Genomic DNA, 21860 nt, shown 5'->3' with positions numbered 1-21860 from the left:
CTCAGCTTCAACCTCCCAGATGAGGACCACACCCAGGGGCTGGTGGAGAAGAAACATGAATCCCTGAATATCTTCGCAAACCATAACTGCCCAGCGAACAAAAACTGACCAGCCTGTCACATGAGAGAGGAATAAACCAACATCTTATTTAATTCACTGTATTCTTGGGGTCTCTTTGTTATACTAAGCTTTTACTGTAGCTAATACAACTAGCAGCAGCATCAGTTAATGTATAGAAGGAGCTAAGGAGCATTGATGATAACCTTGACCTTACAAGTAAAGCATCTTTCTAAGGTTCAAGGGAGAACCAAAATTAATTTATTGCAATCTTTTCCTTCAAGTCCTCTAAAGCTTCTATGGTAAATAGAGGGACTGGATGAGGACACAGAACATTTTGAGGAATTTTGAAGAATCAGTAGCAATTTTGTAAGAGATTTTATATAAGGAATGAAAATGAGACTGAGAAAGTAATTTTATCATATTGGAAAACTTAGGGAAGGAAGTAATGAGTTCAATTTTCTAAATGTTAAGTTGGAAATGGCAGTTTAAAAAATGAACACAGTCCAGGGTTAAGTTCCTTTTGGTAACATGTGGTTAATAGGTTTCTTAACACAGGACTTCTCAGTACCTTTAATACACTTATGTGCAAAGGGAATCCCAAGAGGGAAGACATAGCATATTATCCAAACTTAGTGATGGCAAATCATCTTCTAAGAGAAACTGTGTTTGATGTTTGTTCTCTTATTCTATGTTACGGTTTCTACTCAGGTTCAAATTTCAGATGCTATGGCAGTGCCATTCAAAAGGAGTGGAGCCTGGCTTTGCAAGTGATTTGATTAATTTCAATGCAATCAAATGATGGAGAATATTCTAAGATTCCAACATCTCGGTCCTGACTGAGAGAGACCTACCACTTTGTAAAGATCAGTCCTGACATAAGGATAGCTACACTCCAGTATTCATTGCACCTTTGTTCACAATAGCCAAGCTCTGGGAACAATGTGAACGTTCATCGATGGATGACTGGATAAAGAAAATACATACAATAGAATACAATTCAGCCTTTAAAGAGAATGCAATCCTGCCATATGCAACAACATGGGTAAACCTGAACGACATTATGCTAAGTGACATGTCAGTCACAGAAGGACAGTTATTTCATAATTCCACTTATATGAAGTACATAAAATAGTTAAACTCATAGAAACAGAGGGTAGAATGATAGCTGCCGGGGTCTTGGGGAGAAGAAAATAAGGAATTATTGTACAAAGTGTATAAAGTTTTAATTATGCAAACGAGTAAGTTCTTGAAATCTGCTGTACAACATTGTGCCTATAGTTAACAATGCTGTATTGTACAGTTAAACAAGTTAAGAGGAGAGATTTCATCTGTGTTCTTTCTTCAGTAATTAAAAAAAGAAAGAAAAGAGGAGCTGTCACCACATAATAAATAATTAGATTATTTCATTTACTCAAAGTTTCATAACTTTTACTTTGATGTTCAACACTGTTAAACTAGGCAAATTCTCTTTTTATCCCATTCTTCCTTGGCTTGGCTTCTTGCTGTACCTTATCTATAAAAATCTCAAAATTAAAAGAAAAATAATTTAAAGACCACTGGTGAATCAGGGAAAATATGGAGTCAACAGCATTTACTCAACCCTTATAAGCCGGTCTCAAATGTAACCTTCTCAATGAAGTTTTCTCAAGGCAGGGTGAATCTCTCCTTCCTCTCTGTTCTTGTAGTTCGGTGGCCATGAGTTATGTTAGCATTTATTACACTGAAATATTTCCAGCTCCACATAGGGAGAAAATGTGTCATAATCACCTTGTTTTCCAGAGCCTCGCACACTTGGCATATAGTAGGAACTCAATAGATACTTGATTGCTGAAGGAAGGAAAATACTTTAAGAGGTGCTTGGAAACTTTGTGTTATTTCATATATTAGAGGGCCAGTGCACAAATTTGTGCACCAGTGGAGTCCCTTGGCCTGGCCTGCGGGATCAGGCTGAAATCAGCTCTCCAACATCCCCCGAGGGGTCCTGGATTATGAGAGGGCGCAGGCCAAGCCAAGGAACCCCACTGGTGCACGATCGGGGCCTGGGAGGGACATGGGAGGTTGGCCAGCTGGGGAAGGACCAAGGGAGGGCTCCAGGGTGTGTCCAGCCCATCTCACTCAGTCCAGATTGGCTGGACCCCAGCAGCAAGCTAAACTACCTGTTGGAGCATCTGCGCCCTAGTGGTCAGTGTACGTCATAGCAAGCGGTTGAGTGGCCTTAGCATATACCCTTTGATTAGTTGACTGGATGACTGGACGACCAAACACTTAGCATATTAGGATTTTATTGTATAGGATAAAGTAGCATCCTTGAGTTGATTAAGTGGCAACTGAAACTGACAAATATATTAAGGATTAGGCAATGGCTGATTGCTAAAGTGCAATCTGCTTTAATAGTTCTTGTATTTGTTTGGTTACCAAGCACAAATTCTCTCTAAAAAACTCACAAGTGATTTTTGAACTCACTGACATAACCCTTTTAATGTATTTCTTCATGGCTTCCCCCAAGTCCCACCTCAACCAAAATACTTGAGGAATCTACTAATGTGCTTCTCATTTTATTTCCTACAGTACTTGACAGATTAGAGCATTTTATAATTCTGGTTTCCTGTTCCATGAAGCAATCGAAATATTTGTGTTTAGCTTTGAGTTCTGAATATTTCCTTAGAGCATTCTGTCAAACGCCCTTCAGGGAATCATTGGGCTGTACATCTGCTACGATGCTCAAGCTCCTGGATGATCTTCTGAGCTAATTACAGCATCCTTCTCCGAGGCATCTGAAACCTTCTCAACACATGTCTCACTACTAAATAGCCAGGGGAAGCCTAAGTAGTATTTCTAATGCTGGAGATTTACATCCATCTACCTTCCAAGTCATGTTTTCCCAATCACTACTTCTCTCTCTCATTGTTTTACATATGCCTGAGCCACAAACAAACAAAAAACCTGAATCTGGTTATAAAGGTTTTATTTGTTCTGGAATCTTCACCTTTTCCCTGCCCTTTCATCTCTTGCAAGTTTCAATGCCTTGGGTTTTTTTGCCTGGACTTTGAAACATTTGCATTCCTCTATCCATGAATATGCTTTTCCTCCTGACATGGGATTCAGAATATTTGATTCTTCAACTCAGGCTACCAAGGTCTTATAGATTGGACTTCAGTATCATCATGAGTCCCGATTTGTTAATGGTCATGATAGGAGCTGGGTCCCCAAGGTGTAATATATTAAGAGACAATACAAATTCTATTATGCAACAAACACATTGAGGAAACCTAAATTTTCCAAGACACAAAGAATAGTAGAATTACCCCTAGACTCAATTTGGTCAGCATCTCTATTTATTAGAGTTGGGGGAAGAACAGACCTTCAAGTGTACATTTATCTTCCTTGAGAAAGATATTTGGAAAAGAATACCACAAAGAGAACAGCAGAAAAGATTGCAGTCAAAATGTTTCAGAAGCTTGAAAAAGATGGACAACGTAGTAGGACCAAGAAGCAAAATCCTAAATTTGCAGTGAAGAGAGATGAGAAGGGATTCATTTCACTCTGCAGAACCCCCAATGACTCAGGAATTAATGGTGCTAGGTATTTCCAGAGATGGTGTGAAGGTGGGGTTAAAATCAGGATGGCTGGTTCCAACTCTGTTGAAGAAACAGTCTGCAAGTTCCCCTTTTCAGCTCGGGAGAAGACCAAATGACATTATATAACAAATTCATTTCAGAAATGCATAACATTTTAAATATCAATAGATACAGATCATTGTTTTAACAGAATAAGAGAAAAAACATATGATCATATTAATGGACGTAAAAACAAACATTTGACAAATGTTAATATTTATCACAATAAAAATTCAGCAATAGAGAGGTACTTTTTCAGCCAAATAAAAGGCATTTCCGAACAACATACAGCTAACTTAACAGTAAGATACTAAATGCTTTTTCTCTAAGATTGGGAACAAGATAGTAGCACCTTACCAGTTTTCTTTAATTGTTGTACTAGAGGTCATAGTCACTGCAATAGGCAAGAAAAACAAATAAAAGTATACATATTAGAAAATGAAAAGTAAAATTGTCTTTGTTTGTAGATGAATCATTGTCTATGTACACATACTGAAAAATCCACATAAAAAAATCTCCTGGGAGCAATAAGTGAATTTAGCAAGGTCTCCGGAAACAATAATAATACACAAAAATAATTGTATTTAAACATTTTAGCAATCAGCCATTAGGAGGTGAAATTCTAACAAAAATTAAACCATTTAAAACATTTAGGAACATATAAAACATTTAGGAACAAATCTTTCATGAGTTATATGTCACTTATATAGCTACACTAAAAACTAAATTATATCACTAAGGAAATTAATAAGGTCTAAATAAATAAAGAGATATGTCATGCTTGGATAGGAAAACAATATTTTTAAGATGCTAATTTTTTCTAAATAGATTCAATGTAATCCCAATGAAAATCACAGCAGGCATTTTTGTAGAAATTGGCAAGCAGATTCTAAAATCCATATAGAAATACAACGGATTTAAAGTAGCCAAAAGATTATATTGGACAAAGAAAAAAGTCTGAGGTCTTACACACACCTGATTTTAAAAATTATTATACAGTCATAATAATTAAGAGAGTATGTTATTGGCATAACATATAAACAATAGAACAGACATAGAGCACATATATATGGTCATACAATCTTTGACAAAGATGCCAAAGTAATTCAATGGGGAAAGAAAGACTTTCTAACAGATGGTACTAGAATTGGGTATCTATATGGAGAAAATGAGACTTGTATCTTACATCATGTGAAAGAATTAACTTGACATGGACTATAATCCTAAATGTGAAACAAAATATATGAGAAAATCTTTGCAACCTTGGAGTTGGCAAAACTTTCTTAGGTAGGACCCAAACCGCATCATAAATAATAATAACAATAATCATAATAGATTTGCCTTCATCAAAATTTGAAACTTCTCTTTGAAAAATCAAAGAAAATGCATGGCAAGATACAAATTAGGAGATAATATTCATAATGCATGTATCTACGAAAAAAGCTTACATCCAAAATACACACCAAACATAAAATTCAGTAACAGGAAAACAAGCAACGCAATTAAAAATGGCCAAAACAATGTTACACCTCTGCGAGATCTCTGCTAATGAAACTTTGAATTGTTTTTAGTTAAGTTATTTTAGACATAACATTTATTATCACTGCAGATCCAGTTGTTGGGTATTGAGTTATCAGTCTTTGAAGAAATCCATTTTGAGCAGGTGTGGGAGGAAGGAATACATTTTGTAAAATCTTACAATGAAGCTCACAGCTAACCTTTGAATAGCAGGAGTTTGGGGTATGATATTAAAAATCTGTAATGGACTGTTAAGGGAATTACCTGACAGAAAAAGAAACATGTGAGCTTGCCAAGCAAGGTTCTCAATGTAGAGTTTGACTTTATTCAATGATCTTAAAGGAACAAGTTACAGTCAAAGATCAAGTGGAAGATCCTGGCATTGTTGTTCCAAGATTGGTTGTTGCTGCTGAGATTGCTTTGTTGAACTATGTCTTCATAAGCTTTTTAGCAGGTACATGTCAAACACTTCTCTTTCATGGTCAAGACCATGGATACTGACAACTGATTCGTCTGTTTTATTCTGTCTTTTTTCATGACCATATCTACTGTCTCATCTTGATTTATAAGCAAAACCTAAAAAATGTACAAAAATGTGTTTTGTGGTTGTTTAGGAATAATACAGAAAATAGTGCTGTATTTTTGGTGAAGAAAGTCAATTTTATATAGTTTATTTCAACATAAATAAAATATGAATTATGTTTTTAAAAATGGGCAAAATATTTTAACAATTCTACAAAAAAAAATGCAAAAGGCCATTAAAGCATAAAACGATGCTTAACAAGTTAGTCATTGGGAAAATGCAAATTAAATCACAATGAGACTTTTTCTTCACACCTTCTAGGATAGCTAAAACAAAATACTGGCAATGCCCAGTGTTCCAAAAATGTGGGACAACTGAAACTTGCATACTAGTTAGGTGGAATACAACATGATATTGGCATTATCTTATAAACCTAAATATGTACTTAACATCTGACTCAGCGGTTCTTCTGCAGAATAAATGAAGGCATATATCCATACACAGACTTGTACATAAATGTTCATAGCAGACTTATCACAATAGCTGACATTTAGAAACAACCAATGTCCGACACCTGGTAAGTAGAGAAACAAATTGTAATACATTCATACATAGACTACTGCATAGCAATAAAAGTACTGCACACGACATAGATGATCTCAGAAATATTACATTGAGAGAGAAGAAGCCAGATCCAGAAGAGTACATACTATAGGATTACATTCATATGAAATTCTAGAAAAACACACACAATCCAATCTACGGTGATACAGAAAGCAGACCAATGGCTACCTATGCTAGGAGCGCAGGGTGAGGATTCACTGGGAAGAAATACAAGGCTATCTTTTATGGTGATGAAAATGTCCTATATCTTGATTGTAGTGATGGAGCCACATGTGCATACATTTTTCAGAACCCATCTCCTGCACAGTTAAAGTGCATCCACTTAATTACATATAAGTTATACTTTAACAACTTTGATTAAAGGACTAAATTAAAATTAAAAAGGGGTGACAAATGGAGAGACAGAAAAGGAAGAGGGAAAGGAACATGTGAAATGAAAGAGAAGACCATTAAACCCAACTTAGGAAGATGAAGAAGAAAAAGAAATGGAAGGAAACAAGAAGATAACATAGAGAGAACCTCAAATGACCTCTTACAAGGATCATTGCTATGGGGTTAGCATTTTACTATTTCCCTTACTCCACACAACAACCTTGCTCATTAAAGATAATTGCCCTTGTTTTATTGTTATGGAAACTGAGACCCTGAGAGATCAAATGCTTTTCCAAATGTTTATATTTGTCAATGGCTCCCAAACTCTTTCTACTACATGTTACTAACTTCCTTTGGAAGTCAATTTTCATAGGGTGGGTTCTCTAGATGCTGAGGTGGAGTTTACATGCGGAGTACTTATCAGAGATCAACCTCTGCAGGAGGGAGAAGGAAGAAGCAGGAATAGGCAGAGGCAGAAGTCAAACTAAAGTTCAAGCCCAACAAAGATTCTGCCAATACACGAAAGAGTATATGACCCTCAGAGTGTTCCATGTGGCATCGGCTGCCATGCAGGTCCACGTGGGGGAAATTCTCTCCAGAGGTCACCCACCTTTCACAGAAATCATTCTGAAAGGAAAGGAGAAGGAATCCTATCGATAACTACAGTAACAAAAACAGTCACTGATATGTCTTATGTGCCAGGAATGGTCCAAAGCACCGTACATGTTTTAATTCATTTAAAACTCATAACAACCCTCTGAGGTAGACATTATTTATTATCTCCACTTGACATCATAGAAACCAAGGCAGAGAGATATTTAGCTTCTAAACCAAGGCCACATAGCTGGAAACTAGAGATACCCGGACAAGATTCCACAGTCTGGCTCTAGACTATGCTTTCCCAGCATCAAAAAACACCTAGGCCTTTTATTGACATCCTCTAGATATGCCTGATCCAGTGCCACGTGGGCTCCCATAGCTCCTTCTCAAAGAAAAGCCACCCACCAAAGGCCTCAAATTGTTCCTCCATTTGAAATAAGAACCTTCTAGTTAAACGTATCTTCCTCCTCAGGCAGTTGGTTCTGGCACACTTGGCCTTGAAGACAACAGTAATGGTTTTGTACATAGTAGCCTCCTGCAGTAGTTTAAGCTGTGAGGGAGAAGCTCTAGCTAAAGCAAAGAGCCACCTTGAGGGAAACTAGAGTGAATTTACTTTGAATTTGAAATGAAGGATTTGGGATGCTGATACCCTGCTTTCACCAAGCCCAGATTGGTCTGGAACGCAATCTGACTCTTGAATACTTAAAAATAGAGATAATTGAACACCCCACGCTGTGATGTGGAACCTTGAAATTCAGTGCTAAATTCAGTGGTGGGAGTGCTGATTTGCATTAATGTAGTCATGCCTACCTCATCAACTTAGGTAACTGATGAACATCCTAGGTACCTACGTGTTCCTAGTAACACACTAGACTAGGAATCAAGTCAGGATCTTATTCCTGGTTCAGAGTTTAACTAGATTTATAACCTTAGACAATTTACCCAGTTTCTCTGGGCTTCAGTTCCTCATCCATGGACTTTGTGGCTTGGATTGAGTAACATCTCTTGCAGTGATCCTGCAATTCTCAGAAATCAGTTAGGAAACTTAAAGAAGACTTGAATAGAAGCTAACATGCTTCCTTTGGAAAACTGTTCTTCCCTAAAATGTTTTTCTGGGGCTGGATTTATAATTACAGGGACACAATTCACTCTTCCACTCCATAAGAAGCCTCTTAAAGCAAACAGTGTCCTCAATGTTCCTATGTGGAGACAAATGACAAGCCCCAAAGAGTCAACATGTGGTAGAGAGGCAGCATGAATTTTAGGAAGAGGCAGGGTTGGAAGAAAACTCTAACATAATTCTGCCATAACTCAACTTAGTTCCCTCATTATTAAACAGGCTTAAAGGTAACTGTGTCCTCCATGTAGAAAGGATCACAGAACAAAAAGAAAGAAGAGATGAAGAACTCTTAGAAAATATATTTTGACTATTAAATGATTTGAGTTCCAGAACAAGGTTAGGGAAGTCCAACAAGGTCCAGAGAGAACCCTCCCCGCTCTGCCTTAATGCAGCAATTAAGAGAATGCCTTCAAAAACATACCTCCTGGAGGAGGGAGAAGGAAGGAAAGGAGTGCTAAGTACCTATTTCATTACTTAGAGCACAAACAGCAGGAAGGAACTCCAAAAATTGGCAATAGGGCTGAAAAGAAACCCTTCCAAGATGATAGAAACCATCTTTTCAATGTTCAATAATAGAGATGCGGCAGAAGAAAAGAAAAAAGATATGAAGATGAAGAAGCAGGCACCTTGTTCGTGGTAACCCTTCCTTCAGGACTGGGTAATCCTGGAAAAGAGAAGATGCATCAGGTGAGTGACCAGCCCCCAAAGGTCCACAGGCCCTTAAGCTAGGGCAGGACCAATGTCATACATCAACCAGCAAGGGCAATGGAAGAGGGAATGCCCCAATGGCCTCCAAAGATGAAAGATGGGAGGCAACACCAGTCTCCAAATGTGCCCTGAAGATGAAAATTGATGGGGCCAAGGGACACCAGAAAGGCTCTGGGGGAAAGATCGTTGTCTTCCCTGAGGAGCCTCCAGTTACTTTAGAAATTGAGAGAATCGGTAGAATTTCTGCTGGACATTGGAGTCAGTTACTCTGTATTGACCACTAAAATGGGCACCCTGTCTGGCAGGGGTTGCGATCAGGAAGAGGAAAGGCAAAATTATTTCTGGAGCCTTTTACTTGTGAAGTAGGTTCCCAGTCACTCACCCAGTCTCTCCTATAGGTCCCAGAATGTCTTGTTGCTTTACTAGGAAGAGACTTATTAACTAAGTTAGGAGCATCAGTCAGTCTATTTGGACATATAGTTAAGGAGGAAGTCCCTAGAAACAAGGGAGGAGGTCTCATGGTGCTCCTTCAGAATGACACAAAAGCTACAGAAACGTCAGTGGCTTGGGCAAGCCAACAGCCAGGAGGGGAGGCTCTGGTCCGGCCCATCTCTGTTACTTCTACCTAATAGCACTGGCATTAAGAAACAGCCCCTCAGCCCCCTACCCCTACCCCCTGTGGCCAACAGATACACAGTTTCTCTTGACATTTCCCTTTTTTCCAAACAACTTCTAAGGCTGGTGGAATCTTATCTGTCACAATCTCATTTCCCAAGAAAACTTTGAGAAAGTATGGGTCAGCAGGAGGTTGGGGCCAGCACAGGCCTCCATCCGACCTCTGGAAGTTGACTTTGGAGGAACACTACACCTTGTCTCCACTCCATTGGGAAGTACCCAACAGCGCTTGAGCCAGCCAGATGTGATGCCCTTCCTCTTTGACCTTTAACTCCAAGAAGTAAGAGTCAGCCCTTATTAAATTTACCTTCAGGAACACAACAAAACAAAACACCCTCATAACTGATCAATTACTATTGTAGAGCAAATGCTACCACACCTGGGTATCCTATTAGGAATGAATGTGTTCCAATATGTCTTCAGTGCACCATATTTGGCTTGCCTTCCCTTTATCTAAACCTTTCCTGGCCTCATAGCAGCTCTGTGACCCAGTAATGGCGAACCTTTTGAGCTGGGCGTGTCAGCATTTTGAAAAACCCTGACTTAACTCTGGTGCCATGTCACATATAGAAATTTTTTGATATTTGCAACCATAGTAAAACAAAGATTTATATTTTTGATATTTATTTTATATATTTAAATGCCATTTAACAAAGAAAAATCAACCAAAAAAATGAGTTCGTGTGTCACCTCTGACACGCATATCATAGGTTCGCCATCACTTCGCCTAGGCCCTAGGGGAAGTCATTTAAACATTATGAAGCCCACTTCCTTCATCAGTAAATATGAAGATACTGCTACCATCTCCAATTGTAAATATGATAAGAAAGAATCAAATTAAATAATTTATATGAAATCACTTTGTGAACTGCGTAGTGCCAGAATAATTATTTAATAATTAGTACACAAACATTAAGGCTTAACCAACTAATATTGGGCAGTTTTTCAAACTATCACATTTGTTTTCTTTTCTTTTACCCCTCCACCCAATTAATCCCTATTCACAATCCCTCCTACACACACACACACACACACACACACTGAAGCACCACATGTGTAGCATAATTTTCTTATCTGCTTGCCCCTCTTTTCCCACTCACACCGACCAGGCTTGACCTTTGCATGCTTCCTCTCAGCTGTCCCTCTTCAAATTAGACCACTAATGACAGAATAAATATCATGACTGGCCCAACCTTCTTTCTTGAAGGAGTGATGTGTTGATAAATGGCTTGTTCAAAGATGTCCTTGGAGCATCTCACAGTCTAAAAATTCAAGTGAAGTATGTTATTCTTTGTAGGGTACATTAAATTATTTCCAAGAAACTCGTAGCCCAAAATAACAACTCAGATCTAGGAAACCAAGAGAAGTTTGTGTTCAGAGGATGCCATGTGAAGCTACTTGTACACATAGAGTTGCATTTACACAGTGGGAGCCATTGACAGTGTGCAAAGGCTGAGTCTGGGCCCAGAATACCACCTGTCAGTTGCTGAAATGAACAAATTAAAAGAAACAGTGGGTTTGTGGCTGGCAAACTGGCTCCCTAGGGGAAAGCAAGAAAGCAAGCCAGCCCTGTTTGTAGCATTTATCAATCTCCACGGTATAAATACTCCAACCACAGATGATATCAAGCGCCTAATGATTTAATAACCAGCTCACAAAATTGGTGATAACTTTCTAATCACTTGTTCCTGCTAGGTCTGATACATCACTGGCTCCTTGGCAATGTGGATAAGTTTACCTCTAATAGTCCCTAGAAGAATAAAGGCCCCCAATTTTCCAGCGAAGACCAGAGAAGTTCACGGGCAGTCTTTCTTCCATTTCTGGATCCTTGGTTCCAAGAAAATACACAAACATTAAGCTCTTTCTTCTTCTGAATGAACTAGTTAATAAACTATTTCATCTACACACACACACACACACACACACACACACACACGCACACACACCTTATTACATTCTTCATGAGCTAATGACTTGTTTCTCCCCTAAGTTACACACTCCATCTGTTCTTTTGTGCATGCCAGGAGGATTTTTGACAAAAATCATGGTCCTTGCTATTCAATGGGTAACCCTCAGCTAAGCACCACATCACCAGAGAGCAGATTAGAAATCAGAATTTCAGATTGTACCTATGATCTAATAAATCAGAATCTTTATTTTAACCAGATTTGGCATGCATATTAAAGTTTGCAAAGTGCTGCTCTATGCTCTTCTGTCAATTTACACTTAGGAGAAAGACAAATGCCCAGAAGAGATTTGCTATTTCCCATGCCACAAAAACAAATAACTATCTTGTTCCTTTGCAGTGATAATTTGAAAAATTCTACATAGATTTTTTTTCACTTAAGACATAAAAATATTCCAGAATTAGTCTGACTTAAAACATGAAAACAAACGGCCCTTTGCAGAGTTGTGACAGTATACTTACTCTTGGTTAACTACCAAAAATAAGGCAAGGTAGAGAGATGCTCTCATCTTGGTTCCAACCTTCCTCTTCAATCTTATGATCGTCATTTAATTACATGCTGTGATAGAAAGAATAGTGACGCTTCTCCATGACCTTGTCCTAATCCCCCAAACCTGTGAATATGTAGCCTTATATATAAAAAAAGAACTTTACAGATTAAGTTAATTAAGGATTTTGAGACGGAGAGAGTACACAGGTGTGCCCAGGAGAAGCACAAGTTTCTTGAAAGAGAAAAAGGAAGGCAGGAGAGTCAGAGATGTGAACACGGGAGCAGGGGTCAGAGCAATGCAGGAGCACAAACTTAGGAATGTGGTCTCTAAACACTGAAAGATGGAAAAACAGCAATTCTCCCCTATGATCCTGCCAGCACCTTGATTTTGGCCCAGTGAAACCTGTTTCAGACTTCTGACCTCCAGATCTGTAAGTTAACAGATTTGTGTTGTTTTAAACCCTAAACTTGTGATCATTTGTTAGACAAACACATGGCTTTCTCCTCAATTAATTAGACTGTGAGCATGTCAAGAGCATGACTCTTTCCTCTATATTGTGATTGACTGCAGTGCCTGGCCATTAGGTTCTTCATAAAGATTTGGAGAAGAAATAAGTGAATGAGGTAGTAATCCACTCTCCTACAGTGCAACTAAACCTGATCTTGTTTTTCAGTATCTGAAACCTTTCAGTACTGGAAGGCTATGACTTCCAGGACCATGTTGAATTGGAGTCGTCTTGTTTCTAGTCTTGGAAGAAAAGCTTTTAACCTTTCACCATTAAGCAGGGTGCTGACAGTGAGATTGTCATATATGACCACTATCATGTTGAGGTATGTTTCTTCTATACCTAATTTAGAAACTGTTATCATGAATGGATTTGAAATTTTGTCAAATGATTTTTCTGCATCTCTTGAGACGATCAAGATGTTTTCTTTATTCTATTAAGGTAATGTATTGTGTTAGTTTTTTGCATGTTGCACCATCCTTGCATCCCAAGGATAAGTCTCACTTCATTGTGGTAAATGATCCTATTAATGTGCTGCTGCATTCTGTTTGCTAGTATTTTATTGATAATTTTTGCTTCTATAGTTGTCAGGAATATTGCTCTGTAGTTTTGTTGCCTTGTGGTGTCCTTTTCTGGCTTTGGTATTGGAGGATTGTTGACCTTGTGAAATAAATATTGGAGTGTTTCCCCCTTTTATATTTTATTTGGAGAATTTGCAAAGGACTGGTGCAATTCTTTAAATGTTTGGTAAAATTTGCCAGTGAGAACATCTAGTCCTGGGGTTTTCTTATTGGAAAAGTTTTGATTGCTCATTCAGTTTTATTACTGGTAATTAGTCTGTACAGCTTTTTTTATTTATTCCTGGTTGAGTCTTGGTAGGTTGTATGTTTTAAGAATTTATCCATTTCTCAAAGGTTGCCCAGTTTGTTGGCATAGAGTTGTTCATAGCAGCCTCTTATATTTCTGTGCATATCTGTGGCATTGGCTGTAATGTTTCCTCTCACATTTACTAGTATAATCTGGTGATTTGGGACCTCTCTCTTTTTTCCTTGATTAGTCTAGCTAAAGATTTGTCAATTTTTAAAAATATTTTCAAAGAACCAACTCAGGTTTATTGATTTTTTTTCAGTTTTCTCGTTCTCTGCTTCATTTATTTCTGTACTAATCTTTGTTTTCTCCCTTCTGCTAACATTACAGGGTATACTCTGTTTTTGTTCTTTATCTAGTTCCTTGAGGTGTACAGTTGAGATATTTTTGTTTTTAATGTAGGCATTTATTCCTATAAACTTCCCTCTTAGAACCATAATTTTTATGTTATGTGTCCATGCTCATTTGTTGTAAGATAATAGTACATTTTTATTTACCCTTTATTTTTTTTTTCTTTGATCCATTGGTTGTTCATGAGGGTATTGTTTAATTTCCATGTGTTTGTGAATTTTCCAGTTTTCTTTCTGTTATTGATGTCTATTTTCATATCACTGTGGTCAGAGAAGATACTTGGAACAATTTCACTTTTTGAAATTGCTAAGACTTGTTCTATGGTCTATCCTAGAAAAAGTTCCATGTGCACTTGAGAAAATGTATTCTGCTGTTGTGGGATAGAATGTTCTGCACATGTCTGTTAGGCCCATTTCATCTATAGTGTTGTTTAAATCATCTGCTTCTTATTGATTCTGTCTATCCATTGTTGAGAATAGAGTATTAAACTCCACAGCTATTATTGTATTGCTGTTTAATTATCCTTTTAACTCTGTTGGTTTTGCTTTATATATTTACTTGCTTTGATATTGTGCATAAATATTTACAGTATATATATATACTCAGTGGCCAGATTATTATGACCACCTGACGTTTGTAGGCAAATTAGCTATAATTTCGCGCTAAAGTTGCTAGAGGGCCAGACCATTATAAAGAGGGAAGCAGGTTGTTTACCACGATAATAGAAGTGATTTTTTTTTTCTGAAGATATGGATAAACAATGCAATTTAACAGCCTTTGAATGTGGGATGATTGTTGGTGCTCGGAGTCATGGAGCGAGTATCAGCAAAGCAGCTGAAGGCCTGTTCAAACACCTTTGCTGTCTGCAGTTACCAAGATAAAACGTCTCCAATTCGCACAGGAACACAAGGATTGGACAGTTGAACATTGGAAGAAAGTCATGTGGTACAATGAATCACGTTTCCAGTTGCATCATGCAGGTGGCAGAGTGAGAATTTGGCGGAAACAGCATGAAAGCATGCACCCCACATGCATGAGTACAACCCTTCAAGCAGGTGGGGGCAGTGTTATGGTTTGGGGCATGTTTTCCTGGCATGATTTGGGCCCTTTAATTTGTGTGGAACAACGTCTGAATAGCACAACATACCTAAGTATCGTTGCTGATCAGGTTCATTCTATCATGTTGATGGCGTATCCCAATGGAGATGGCTTCTTCCAACAAGTCAATGCACCATGCCACGGTGCTTGTATTATGTAGGAGTTGTTTCAAGAGCATGAGGGAGACTTTACCTTGATTAGGTGGCCCCCACAATCACCAGATCTCAATCCAATTGAGCATTTGTGGGATGAAATTAAAAAAGCCATCAGGCAGCTGGTTCCACAACCATCAAATCTCATAGAACTGGACAGTGCTATTCATCAGGCATGGTATCAGATTTTTTGCATCACCTTTCAACATCTTGTGGAGTCAATGCCAAGAAGAATCGCCACAGTATTGAAGGCTTTAGAAGGCATTATATTAGAAGCCCGTTGCATGAAGATTCACGCAATAGGCCTTCCTTCCCCTGGCTGCTGGCACCAGTTTTCCTCCAGCACCCAAGACCCAGGCCTTTGGTCCAGCCACAGCAGAGAAGCCGAGCCTCTTCAGTCTTCAGTCTTCACTTCGAACCTGCATATGCAAATTAACTGCCATCTTTGTTGGGTTACTTTGCATAGTTGCTCTGATTGGCTGGTCGGTGTAGCAGAGTGACACCAATTTGCATGTTTCTCTTTTATTAGTGTAGAATATATATAAATTTCTTGAAATAATGTTTCTATCCCTTTGCTCCTGGTCTATGTGTGCTATTAAGGCTAATGTGAATCTCTTGTAGGTATCATAATGTTGGATCTTGTTCTTTCATTACTCAGCCACTTATGTCTTTTGACTGGAGAATTTAGTCTATTTACATTTAAAATAATTATTTCTAGGTAAGGAATTACTATTGCCATTTTGTTAGTTGTTTCTGGTTGGTTTGTAGTTCTATTGTTTCTTGTTCCTTATCTACCTCTTTTTTGTTGTGTTTTTATGTATTTTGCTATCAGGATGCTTTGACATCTCTATCATACTCTTTTGTGTAATAAATACACGTTTTTCCCTTTGCTTATCATGAGACTTACATAAAATATCTAAATTAAAACACACCATTTTAAACTGATAACACCTTAACTTTATTAGCATTCCTAAGTTTTACACTTTTACTTCTCCCCATCACACTTTAGGTTATTGATGTCACATATTTTTATATTGTATAAGTAATAACAGTTTATTGTTGTCATTGTTATTTTTACCACATTTTAAACTAAAGTGGTAAATGAATTATGCATCATTATTACCATATTACAAACTCAAACTTTGACTATATACTTATCATTACCAGTGAGCTTTATTCAACCTTCTTATGCTTTTATGATGTTTATAATTGTTCTTTTACTTCTACCAAGGAATACCCTTTAGCATTCCTTGTAAGACATATCTAATGATAATGAACTCCCTTGATTTTTGTTTGTTTGGGAAACTCTTTAGCTCTCCTTCATATCCAAAGGATAGCTTTGTCAGGTATAGAATTGTTGTTTGATGGGTTTTTTTTTAATATATATATATATATATATATATATATATATATCCCATTATTGTTTGATGGTTTTTTTAAATACATATAATTATCCCATTCTTTTCTGGCCTGAAACATTTCTGTTGATAAATCTTCTGATATGTTTTTATTTAAATATATGATTTCAGAGAGGAAGGGAGAGAGAAATAGAAACATCAATGATGAGAGAGAATCATTGATCAGCTGCTTCCTGCACACCCCCTACTGGAGACTGATCCCACAACCCTGGCATGTTCCCTGACCAGGAATCAAAGCATGACCTCCTGGTTCTTAGGTCAATGCTCAACCACTGAGCCACACTGGCTGGGCTCCTCTGTTATTCTTATGTGAGTTCCCATCTGTGGAATTTCTCTCTTGCTGCTTTCAAAATTTGTCTTTGACTTTGGACAACTTAATTACAATGCATCTCAGTGTAGTCCTACTCAGGCTCAATCTGTTTGGGTATTTGGGTTTCTTGGTTTGGGGGTGTCCATTTTTCTCCCCAGGTTTGGGAAGTCTTCAGTTATTATTGCTTTGACTATACCTTCTGTCCCTTTTTCTTTCTATTATCTTTCTGGATTTCTACATTGTGGATATTGTTTCTTTTGATTATCACTCATAACATTTTTAGGTTTTCTTCATAGTTTTCCTTTTTTCCTTTCTATTTCTCTAACTGGGTAACTTCAAATGTCCTGTTTTCTGGGTCACTGATTCTTACTAATGCATGGTCAAGTCTTCTTTTGAAGCTCTCTATTGAGTTATTCAGTTCAGTCATTGTAATTTTTAGCTCCAGAATTTGTTTTTTTTCTTTGACTTTTTCATTTTGTTCATTCATTTTTTAGTAATTTTGTTTAGTTGTTTGTTTGTTCTTGTCATTCACTAAACTTCAAGATGATTAGTCTAAAATCTTTGACATTTTATAAGCCATTTATTGGAGCTTTATTAGTTTTCTTTGCTGTCATGTTTACCTGATTTTTTATGATCTTTGATTCCTTGTGTTGTTTATCTGTGAATTTGAGTAATCAGTTTACTCTTCTAGACTTTAAAGGTTCAATCTAGCAGAGACAATTCTGAACCAGCATGCTCAGTTTGGTTCTGAACATGTCCACTGATAACATCCTTGGGGGCATATGGGGCTTTATCAGGGTCTGCTATTGGAAAAAGTCACTGCCCGAGCTTTTAGGTTGGGTCAGGCGCTGCTGGGAAGTGTTGGATAAAACTGCTTTCTTGATTTTGTGCCCAAACCAGGCTGTAGAATGGAATCCCTGGCTGCTTGGATTTTCTGGTTATAACCAGGTAATATACGCAGTAGTAGGTGGGACTATGAATTAGCTTCCTTGCCCTGGCATATGCCCCAGAGCCTGCATGATTTGTTGCTGAGGAACCACATCAGGCAAGAATATACACCGAAATCATTGGACAGATGGGGCCACTGGTTTTGCTCTGTTGATGGGGAAAGCAACAGGCTTTGCTATCTTTTCAAGTGCCACTGTGTAGGGCCATTTGATAGGCTAAACAGCTTTCTGTGTGCTGTGCTCAGGTCCCCTTGTTGGGCGGTGGAAGGCTGTATTCCACAATGGGTAAGTCTAAAAATTAGTTTGCCTATCCAGGCAGAGCAGGATAACCAACTCTAAGCCTGGAATGGCATTTTTTTAATGGGCTTGATTCAAGCTGACCCGTGCCCCAATGTCCCTGGCTAACCAAGTCCACTGGCTTTGCTCTGTGTATGATCAGCTGTGCCTGCCAGACTCTGTTCAAGTGCTGCCAGGATTTGCAACTTTTAGATGTTCTGGCCAGTCTTTCTGGTCAGGACGGGCTAAGAGCAATACTCAGCGGTGGGCCAGGCTACCACTCAGCTTTCCAGAGACATAGAAGCATCGAACAGACTGTACAACCTCAGAGGGAAGGGGGAGGGGGTAAGAAAGCAACCAAAGGACTTGTATGCATGCATATAAGCATAACCCATGGACACAGACAGTAGCAGGGTGAGGGCATGTGCTGGTGGAGGGGAGGTGGTTGGGGGATAGCCAGGGAGAGGTGAATAGGGGGAAAAGGAGATATATGTAATACTTTAAACAATAAAGTATTTTTTAAAAAGAAAGCATATTAAACCTAAAATAAATAAATTAATTAAAAGGGAAAGAAATCTGACTTTGTTTTGAAATATTGCAAGAGTATATAAAGTAATTAATAAGCCTTGGTGTGGGAGGAGAAATTGGCAGAGAGACTCTCAGTCAAAAGTCAGAATATTTATTTTCTTATGATTCTCTCCCCTCCTTCTTATTTTGCAACTCCCTTGAACATATTCCCCTGTGGCTGGCTCCATTTTTTTTCCAAGCCAATTGTACATTTCTGGAAAGATAGGCATCACAGCTTGTATTCCTTGTTACCCATTATTTCTCAGTGAAAGTTGCTTTACAACTACACCTGTTGCATAACAGACATTGAAGACACATTCATAAAATCAGAAAATTCTTTTGACCCTACTAAAGATGGGGTCATCTTCCATGAAATACTTAACACATTCCATATGAACCTATGGTATTTTTTAAATCATGTGGGCTTTGTGTGAGAAAAATTATGCTCCCAGGCCTTGTGTTATGGGGCTTGCTGATGGCCTAAATTAATAATGCTTATGGGTGTGACTGCAGGCAAAAGGAATTTCTAGAAAACTCTTCCACAAAGCAGCAGGTTCTCAAACAAGCAATGCAGCAAAGACATTCCCCAGAAATCCAAAACAGATTTAGTCACCACCTGGTCTCATCAATACCACAGTGACAACGTATCACAACGTTTTAGCTATATCCTATGAACTGCAACTTTATTGAGAACAGATTTACAAAAAACGCTATTGGGACCAGTGATTAGATTTTCTACATTTTGCCTTTATCCCAAAGCTGTTCCCATTGGTTTCCATTATTCCCCACCTTTGTTGTCCCTCCTTTTGCAATCTTTACCTTTACCTACTAGCTTCATGACTGCTTCACCTGGTTTGGTTCTATTTCTGGACATGTTCATAAACTACCATTTTCTGAGTGTTCATATGAGTGTCTGTGTCTTTGTATGCTAAGCAAGTCATTTGAAAAGCTATTATTTAGCTTCTTACAAAAGAAAAACATGTAGAACTCACGTAGACAATTTGGACCTCTGAGAGATTTTCTTGATTTGACAGATTTTTTAAAAATTAGCAAATCTTTATATAACAATTCAGTATTCTGACTTAAATAACTGGAAAATGGCTACACAAGTCATCATTCTTGTGTGGCAGCAATTAGCTGGAAGTGGGTAATGGTTGCCTCCATTGATTGGACCCATGCTTCCCCATATGTCTCGGTCCCCCATTACTCTCTCTTGTGTTACCCTCAACCTACCTAATGCATTTAAGTAAGAGCCCTGTACTATACGAAGCTGCCAAGCAAGGCAGGCACTATACAAAGATCCAGCATCACTTATAGCACATCTACTTTAAAAGGAGAAAAAATAACATTTATGATGTATCAAGTAAGTTCCAAGTGATCCCTGTCATCAGATAGCTCACATTTGAGAAGAGAGGAAACAAACCGTTTGAGGCCCAGGAAACAAAGACCCCAAGTACAACAAGATACACGCTGTCTTAGTAAAAACTGGCTTCTTGTTTGCAATGAGCATTCCCCTAGGCACACAGTGACAGGGATTGCGGCAGCAAGTCTTAACCAAGACACCAGAATCTGTATTCAGGACTGAACTCCAGAAACTGTCACTACAAGGCAAGGATGGAAACGACCTCATTTCCCCACACCTCAATTTCCTCATCTTTAAATGGGGATGCTAATAGCCTCATTAGATGGCTAAGCTGATATATTAGACCAGTAAATGTTAAGCCCTCAGAGAGTGTTGGTACATATTAAATGGCTTACAATACTAGTGATTATTGAGACACTTGTAACTTTTACAACTTTTAAGACAAGGCTCTGAAGTAGGAACCGGATAATGGTGGTGATGGTGAGGTGAAGGAGTGTGGGGACAGGAGACCAAGAAAGGTTTAATGACAGGAAACATATACAGGGCTCAGGGACTTCACCCAGACTGCAGAAATTACACAGACCTCGCAGCAATGAAAACCCCTGGCGCAGGACTCCTGATACACTGAGAGTGCCCACCGCACGTTTGCATGGCTGTCTTCATTGAACGCGGAATGGCACCCGTTGTTTGAAGCTGCCTAGACTGGTTCCAGGTTGCCTCCTGGTAGATCATCAGTAAAAGATTACCAAAAGAAGTATATATTTTAAAAGTATACCCCTTGAACTGGACTGATCCCAGAGCTTTGGGACTGGCAGGGCTGAGCCTAGAGGTAAGGGGAAAGCGGCCCAGCTGGAGACCTGAATCAGTCTAGGGGCAAAGAAAATGTGGTACCAATTGAAAACAATTCCTTCCTACTCACAATTTTGGGGGCAATTGTGTCAACTGTGTATATTGTTCAGCCTTTAGTAATATCCACATCTTTTTCCTTAATAGATACGATCACTTTTTCACACAACCCAAGGTGCTGCTCAGGCTAATGAACAATCTTTCCTCCTAAAATTATATCTTTGTAAGAACCTGAACATCTAAATATGAATGCACTTACTCTATGGCAAAGAAGAGACAAGCCACTTACAGAAACCAAGACAACAGCAAGTTTTGTCTCCTCTTCTTTGTCCTTGTCCCATTTTTGACAGGCAGAGAGGAGAGGCAGGGCCATCATGTGGCTGAGAGAGAGAGTGAGAGGCCAGAGCGAGTCTTCAGGACAAGCAACTGTGCCTGTCTGGGAACCTAGCCCACTGCTGTCAAAAGGCCATTTTTCTCCATATAAACACTTTTGCTCAACATTGCTGCAACTCTTCTTCAATACACGCTGTCCTATGGCATGAACTCCTCTCCCCTTTTCTGAGGCCGCCAACTTCCCCTCTGGAGCCTATTTACCAGACATGGCATCAGAGACCAAGAAATCCCCAAAGCTGGTGGCATGGTCTCTGTGCACAGCCCCTTGGCACGTTTCCCTTAAAAACTTTATGTACAATAGGATTACTTACTGCCAGCGCCCAATCTCTGCCAGTGCCCAACCCGCTCATCTTCCAAACTCCCTCTGCTATGAGGAAAGAGGGAATTTGGAACAAATTTTCTTCAAGAACATTTCTAAGAGGAAATGTCAGATACAGGTATTGGCACAAAGCCAGACACATAGAAGCACTGGGGCAAAATAGCCCAGATATAA

General features: G+C 38.6%; 1 long non-coding RNA gene across 1 annotated transcript; it reads right to left on the bottom strand.

Annotated features, from left to right (window-relative positions):
- Positions 1–3470: 3470 nt before the first annotated feature.
- LOC139015683 (uncharacterized) lies at positions 3471–21348 on the bottom strand. Its single transcript, XR_011472478.1, has 3 exons — positions 21264–21348; positions 4035–4071; positions 3471–3734 (listed from the first exon to the last, which is right to left on the bottom strand). It is a non-coding gene; the product is annotated as an uncharacterized lncRNA (long non-coding RNA).
- Between the last annotated feature and the right edge of the window lie 512 nt (positions 21349–21860).

The sequence above is a fragment of the Myotis yumanensis genome, unplaced genomic scaffold, assembly GCF_028538775.1.
Source record: "Myotis yumanensis isolate MYYU_CA2020_CCGP unplaced genomic scaffold, mMyoYum1.0.hap1 SCAF_8, whole genome shotgun sequence".
Taxonomy (NCBI): domain Eukaryota; kingdom Metazoa; phylum Chordata; class Mammalia; order Chiroptera; family Vespertilionidae; genus Myotis; species Myotis yumanensis.
This window is presented reverse-complemented; position numbering and strand designations above follow the sequence as displayed.